Below are 7,730 nucleotides of genomic sequence, written 5' to 3'. Positions count from 1 at the left end.
CAACTTCTTAATCCAGTCATCTGTTGAAGGGCATCTCGGCTCCTTCCACGATTTAGCTATTGTGGACATTGCTGCTATGAACATTGGGGTGCATATGGCCCTTCTCTTCACTACGTCTGTATCTTTGGGGTAAATACCCAGTAGTGCAATGGCTGGATCATAGGGTAGCCTTTTTAACTTTTTAAGGGACCTCCACACTGTTTTCTTCAGAGTGGCTGTACCAACTTGCATTCCCACCAAAAATGTAGGAGGGATCCCCTTTCTCTACATCCTCTCCAACAATTGTTGTTTCTTGCCTTGTCTATTTTTGCCATTCTAACTGGCATAAGGTGGTATCTCAGTGTGGTTTTGATTTGAATTTCCTTGATGGCTAATGATTTGGACATTTTTTCATGTGTCTGTTAGCCATTTGTCTGTCTTCATTGGAAAAGTGTCTGTTCATATCTTCTGCCCATTTTTTGATTTGTTTATTTGTTTCTCGTGTATTGAGTTTGAGAAGTTCTTTGTAGATCTTGGATACCAGTCCTTTATCTGTAGTGTCATTTGCAAATATATTCGCCTATTCCGTGGGCTGGCTCTTAGTTTTTCTGACTGTTTCCTTGGCTGTGCAGAAACTTTTAATCTTGATGAAGTCCCATAAATTCATTTTATCTTTTGTTTCTCTTGCCTTTGGGGATGTGTCATGAAAAAGGTTGCTTTGGCTGATGTCGTAGAGGTTGCCTATGTTCTCCTCTAGAATTTTGATGGATTCTGTCTCACATCGAGGTCTTTCATCCATTTGGAGTTTATTTTTGTGTATGGTGTGAGATAGTGGTCAAGTTTCATTCTTGCATGTAGCTGTCCAATTTTCCCAGCACCATTTATTGAGAGACTGTGTTTTTCCCACCGGATGTTTTTTCCTGCTTTATCAAATATTAGTTGCCCAAAGAGCCGAGGGTCCATTTCTGGGCTCTCTATTCTGTTCCATTGGTCTATGTGTCTATTTTTGTGCCAGTACCATGCTGTCTTTGTGATCACAGCTTTGTAGTACAGCTCAACCGGCATTGTGATGCCCCCAGCTTTGTTTTTCCTTTTCAACAGTTCCTTGGATATTCGGGGTCTTTTCTGTTTCCATACAAATTTAAGGACTGTTTGTTCCAGTTCTTTGAAAAATGTCCTCGGTATTTTGATCGGGATAGCATTGAAAGTGTAGATTGCTCTGGGTAGCATGGACATTTTAACTATGTTAATTCTTCCATTCCATGAGCATGGAATATCTTTCCATCTTTTTATGTCTTCCTCAATGTCTTTCAAGAGTGATTTATAGTTTCTAGAATATAGGTCCTTTACGTCTCTGGTTAAGTTAATTCCAAGGTAACATATGGTTTTTGGTGCTATTGTAAATGGGATGGATTCCCTAATTTCTCTTTCTTCGGTCTCGTTATTCGTGTACAGAAATGCAACTGATTTCTGAGCATTGATTTTGTATCCCGCCACATTACTGAATTGCTCTATAACTTCTAATATTTAGGGAGTGGCTTCTTTTGGGTTTTCCATATAGAGTATCATGTCATCTGCAAAGAGAGACATTTTGAATTCTTCTTTGCCGATTTGAATACCTTTGATCCCTTTTTGTCGTCTGATTGCTGTTGCAAGGACATCTAGTACTATGTTGAATAATAGTGGCGAGAGTGGGCATCATTGTCGAGTTCCTGATCTTAAGGGAAAGGCTTCCAGCTTTTCCCCATTGAGAATAATATTTGCAGCAGGCTTTTCATAGATGGCTTTATGAGATTGAGAAATGTACCTTCTATTCCTACACTCTGAAGGGTTTTAATCATGAAAGGATGCTGTATTTTGTCAAATGCTTTTTTGGCATCGATTAGGAACATATGGTTCCTGAGTCTTTTCTTGTTGATATGATGTATCACGCGGATTGATTTGCGTATATTGAACCACGCTTGCATCCCAGGTATGAATCCCACTTGATCGTGATGGATAATCCTTTTAATGTACTGTTGGATTCTATTAGCAAGTATCTTGTTGAGGATTTTAGCGTCCATATTCATTAGGGAAATCGGTCTGTAATTCTCCTTTTTGAGGGGATCTTTGCCTGGTTTGGGGATCAAGGTAATATTGGCCTCATAGAATGTGTTTGGTAGCTTTCCTTCTGTTTCTATATTTTGAAATAGCTTTAGGAGAATAGGTATTATTTCTTCTTTGAATGTTTGGTAGAATTCCCCAGGAAAACCGTACGGACCTGGAGTTTTGTTATTTGGAAGGTTGTTTATCACTGACTCAATTTCTTCATAATTAATTGGCCTGTTTAAGGAATCAATTTCTTCCAGTTTCAATCTTGGTAGTTTATAGGTTTCCAGGAAGGATTCCATCTCTTCCAGATTGCTTAGTTTATTGGCATATAGCTGTTGATAAAAATTTCTAATAATCCTTCCAATTTCAATGGTGCTCGCTCGTGACCTCTCCTTTTCATTCATAATTTTAATAATCGGGTCCTTTCTCTTTCTTTTTGGATAAGTCTTGCCAGTGGTCTGTCAATTGTATTGATTCTCTCCAAGAACCAGCTTCTTGTCCTGTTGATCTGCTCTACTGTACTTCTGGTTTCGCTTGATTGATTTCAGCTCTAATTTTGGTCAACTGCTTCCTCGTGTGGATTAGGCCTGTCCTCTGTTGCTGTTCCAGCTTCTTGAGGTGAGAATATAAAAACTGCATTTTAGATTTTTCTATTCTTTTGAGTGAGGCTTGGATGGCTATGTATTTCCCTTAGGACTGCCTTTGCAGTATCCATAGGTTTTGGACTGTTGTATTTTCATTCTCATTGGTCTCCATAAATTGTTTAATTTGATTTTTGATTTCTGGTTTATTGAGTCATTCCTGAGCAGGATGGTTCTTAGTCTCCAAGTGTTTGAGTTTCTTCCAAATTTTCCTTGTGGTTGAGTTCCAATTTCAGAGCGCTGTGGTCTGAGAATATGCAGGGATAATTTCAATCTTTTGGTATCGTTGAGACCTGTTTGTGTCCCAGAACATGGTCTATTCTTGAGAATGTTCCATGGGCTTTAGAATAGAATGAGTTTCTTTGGTTCTGGGGTGTAGTGTTCTATATATATCTATGAGGTCCAACTCGTCAGAGTATGGCATTCAAAGCCTTTGATTCTTTGCTGAGTTTTTGCCAGGGTGTTCTGTCTATTTCTGAAGTGGAGTGTTGAGGTCCCTTACTATTAATGTATTTTTATTTATATGTCTCTTTATTCTCGTTAATGTTGGCTTGTGTATCTTGCTGCTCCCTGTTGGGCTATATATTTATAATTGTCATATCCACTTGTTGGATACTTCCCCTAAGAATAATATAGTGCCCTTCTGCATCTCTAACTATAGTCTGTAGTTTAAAATCAATTTATCTGTAATGAGAATTGCTACCCCAGCTTTCTTTGAGGTCCATTTGCTGAAAGATGGTACCCATCCCCTTACTCTCAGTCTGAATGCATCTTTGGGTTTGAAATGAGTCTCTTGATACAGCAAATGGATGGGTCATTTCTTTTTATCCAATCTGCAACCCTGTGGCGTATTATGGGAATGGTTCAAACCATTTACATTAAGACTGATTACTGAGAGATATGATTTTAATAATGCCATGTTGCCAGTAAAGTCTTTGTTTGTATTGGCTGTAACTTTCTGATCTGTATTAATCTTTGGGGCCTTTTTAATTTTTATAGAACCCTCGTAATATCTCCTGTAGGGCTGGTTTCATGGTTACAAAATTGGTTAGTGACTGGCGATTCTGAAATGTCTTTATTTCTCCATCAATTCTGAATGACAGCCTTGCTGGATAAAGGATCCTTGGCTGCATGTTTTTCTCTGAAGAGCTTGAAAAATGCTCCCCCAACCCTTCTCTCATTTCAGGTCTGTGTAGACAGGTCGACGAATTCTGATGCCTTTGCCTTGATCGTGAGAAATTTCGTTCTGGCCACTTTCAATACTGTATCCTTGCATCTAATATTTGCGAAATGCACCATGACGACGTGGCATAGGTTTGTCGTGGTTGAGCTTGGGAGGGTCCTCTCTGCCTCTTGGACACGAATGTTTGTTCTCACTAGATTAGGGAAGTTTTCAGCTACAATTTGTTCAAATATCTCTTCTAGACCTCTGTTTTTCTCACCCCCAGGGGATGCCGATGATTCTAAATTGGATTGTTTCATTGAGTCAGTAATCTCCTGTAACCTACATTCGTGGGCGTGATTTTTAAGACCATCTTCTATTTTCACTTTTTCCTCTATTAACCCATCCTCCAATTCACTAACCCTTTCCTCTGCTTCTGCAGATCTGGCCATCAGAGCCTCTAGTTTTGCCTGCATTTGGCTCATAGAATTTTTAATTTCTGTCAGATTCGTTCTCATTTCTGTCCTTAGGGATTCTATATTCTCAGTAACCTTTTCGTTAATAGTTTTTTCAATTCTACTCATCATTTTGACCATCGTTACTCTGAATTCCATTTCTGATAATTTGGTTATATCCATATCCATTATTTCTGTGGCAGAGGCCACAGACTCACTGTCTTTTCTTTGCTGGGGGCTTCTCCTTCTTGTCATTCTGATGAGGAAAGGTTGCGGGTTTTCAGAGCCCAAATTATTGACCTGGGTCCCAAGCAGTGCCCCTTGTTTTATAGGGATCTTAGGGATGTGGGCTTCTTTCTTTAAAGATTTTATTTATTTATTTATTTATTTATTTATTTTTTATTTATGTGGCAGCCAACCAGCGAGAGAGGGAACAGAAGCAGGGAGTGGGAGAGGAAGAAGCAGGCTCCCAGCGGAGGAGCCTCGATGAGGACTCCTTTCCCGAATGTCGAATGCGGATCACGCCCTAAGCAGACAGGCGCTCAATGACTGCGCCACCCAGGCGCCGGGTTGTGGGCTTCTTGATTTTTCAGGCTGCCTTCTGTGTTCTGGGGGAGGCGCCTGCCGTGCCGATACTCAGGCAACCCTGTTTGGGTAGAGTCTCTGTGTCCCCTGCGAAGGGGGATGGGGATGGGCACTCTCTGAGCCGGTATTTCCAGGCTTTTGTTCTCTGGCGGCTTTCCCTGGCGGTTTGCTGTGCCTCTTCTGAGAGTCAGAGCAGCAGCGGCCGAATTTCAGCCTCTGTCACAGAACAGAGGGATTGCGGCCCGTTCTCTACTAATGTTCTGGCCACTTTAACTCTGTTATTGTTGGTGCTGCTCAACCCTCAGCGACCCAGGATGTGCGCCCCACACCCGGCATCCCAGCCCTCACTTCCAGGGCCGGCGAGTCTCTGTGTGACCTCTCCTTTTTCATTCATAATTTTAATAATTTGGGCCCTTTTTCTTTTCTCTTGGATAAGTCTTGCCAGTGGTCTTTCAATTTTATTGATTCTCTCTCGATGAACCAGCTTCTAGTTCTGTTGATCTGCTCTACTGTACTCCTGGTTTCTAATTCATTGATTTCTGCTCTCATCTTTGTCAACTGCATCCTCATGAGTGGATTAGGCCTGTCCCTCTGTTGCTGTTCCAGCTTCTTGAGGTGAGAATATAAAAACTACATTTTAGATTTTCCTATTATTGTGAGTGAGGCTTGGATGGCTATGTATTTCCTCCTTGGGACTGCCTTTGCAGTATCCCATAGGTTTTGGACCATTGTGTTTTCATTCTCGTTGGTCTCCATAAATTGTTTAATTTGATTTTTGATTTCCTGGTTTATCGAGTCATTCCTGAGCAGGATGGTTCTTAGTCTCCAAGTGTTTGAGTTTCTTCCAAATTCTTTTCCTTGTGGTTGAGTTCAAATTTCAGAGCGTTGGTTACTGAGAATATGCAGGGGATAATTTCAATCTTTTGGTATCCGGTTGAGACCTGTTTTGTGTCCCAGAACATGGTCTATTCTTGAGAATGTTCATGGGCATTAGAATAGAATGAGTCTTCTTTGGTTCTGGGGTGTAGTGTCTATATGTATCTATGAGGTCAACGCTCGTCGAGTATGGCATTCAAAGCCTTTTGATTCTTTGCTGAGTTTTGCAAGGGTGTTCTGTCTATTTCTTGATAGTGGAGTGTTGAGGTCCCCACTATTAATGTATTTTTATTTCTTTATATGTCTCTTAATTCTGGTTAAGAGTTGGCGTGTGTATCTTGTTTTTCCCTGTTGGAGCATATATATATTTATAATTGTCATATCCACTTGTTGAATACTTCCTTTAAGAATAATATAGTTGCCCTTCTGCTCTCTAACTATAGTCTCTAGTTTAAAATAAAATTTATCTGATATGAGAATTGCTACCCCAGCTTCTTTTTGAGGTCCATTTGCACGAAAGATGATATACTCCATCCCCTTACTCTCCAGTCTGAATGCATCTTTGGCTTTGAAATGAGTCTCTTGTAGACAGCCAATGGATGGGTCATTTTTTTATCCAATCTGCAACTTCCTGTGGCATTTATGGGAACATTCAAACCATTTACATTGGTACTAAGAACTGAGGAGGTAGAATTTTAATGATGCCATGTTGCCAGTAAAGTCTTTCTTTGTATCGGTTGTGACTTTCTGTTCTGTATCATCTTGGGGCCTTTTATCTTTATAGAACCCCCTTAATATCTCCTTAGGGCTGGTTTCCCGTGGTTATGAAATTGTTAATGGCAGGCGATTCTGGAATGTCTTTATTCTCCATCAGTTCTGAATAGAAGCAGCCTTTAGTCTGGATAAAGGATCCATGGCTGCATGTTTTCTCTGAAAAGAGATTCTTAAAAATGCCCCACGTTCTCTTTAGTACATCTCATTCCAGGTCTGTGTAGACAGGTCTGGCGTAATTCTGATACCTTTGCCTTGGTCGTAGGAATTTCGCCTGGCCGCTTTCAATACTGTTCATCCTTGGATCTAATATTTGCGATTCACTATGATGTGACGTGGCGTAGGTTGTCGTGGTTGGAGCTTGGGAAGTGCTCCTCTGCCTCTTGGACACGAATGTTTGTTTCCTCGCTAGATTAGGGGAAATGTTTTCAGCTACAATTTGTTCAAAAATATCTCTTCTAGACCTCTGTTTTCCTCCACCCCCTCGGGATGCCAATGAGATTTCTGACATTGGATCGTTTCATTGAGTCAGTAATGTCCCATAACCAACATTCGTGGGCATGGACTCTTAAGACCAGCTTCTATTTTTGTTTTTTCACTCTGATAACTCCATCCTCTAATTCACTAACACGTCCTCTGCTTCGGTGACCCTGGCCGCCAGAGCCTCTAGTTTTGCCTGGCATTTGGCTCATAAGAATTTTTTATTTTCTGTCAGATTCACTCCTCATTTCTGTCCTTAGGGATTCTATATTCTCAGTAACCTTCGTAATACTTTTTCAATTCTACTCATCATTTTGACCATCGTTACTCTGATTCCATTTCTGATTATTTGGTTACATCCATATTCATTATTTCTGTGGCAGAGGCCACAGACTCACTGTCTTTTTCTTTGCTGAGGGGGCTTCTCCTTCTGTCATTCTGATGAGGAGAGTTTTAGGGTTGTCCAGAGCCCAAATTATTGACTGGGTCCCAAGCCATGCCCCTTGCTGTTTATAGGGATCTTGGGGATGGAATTGGGCTTTTTCTTTAAAGATTTTATTTATTTATTTATGTGGCAGAACGTAGCAGAAGAGGGAACACAAGAGGTGAGTGGGAGAGGAAGAAGCAGGCTCCCAGCGGAGGAGCCGAATGAGGGACCTCCGTTCAGAACAATCGGATTCACTTCCTGGG

The sequence above is a fragment of the Ursus maritimus genome, unplaced genomic scaffold, assembly GCF_017311325.1.
Source record: "Ursus maritimus isolate PB19 unplaced genomic scaffold, ASM1731132v1 scaffold_5, whole genome shotgun sequence".
In the NCBI taxonomy this organism is placed as follows: domain Eukaryota; kingdom Metazoa; phylum Chordata; class Mammalia; order Carnivora; family Ursidae; genus Ursus; species Ursus maritimus.
This window is presented reverse-complemented; position numbering follows the sequence as displayed.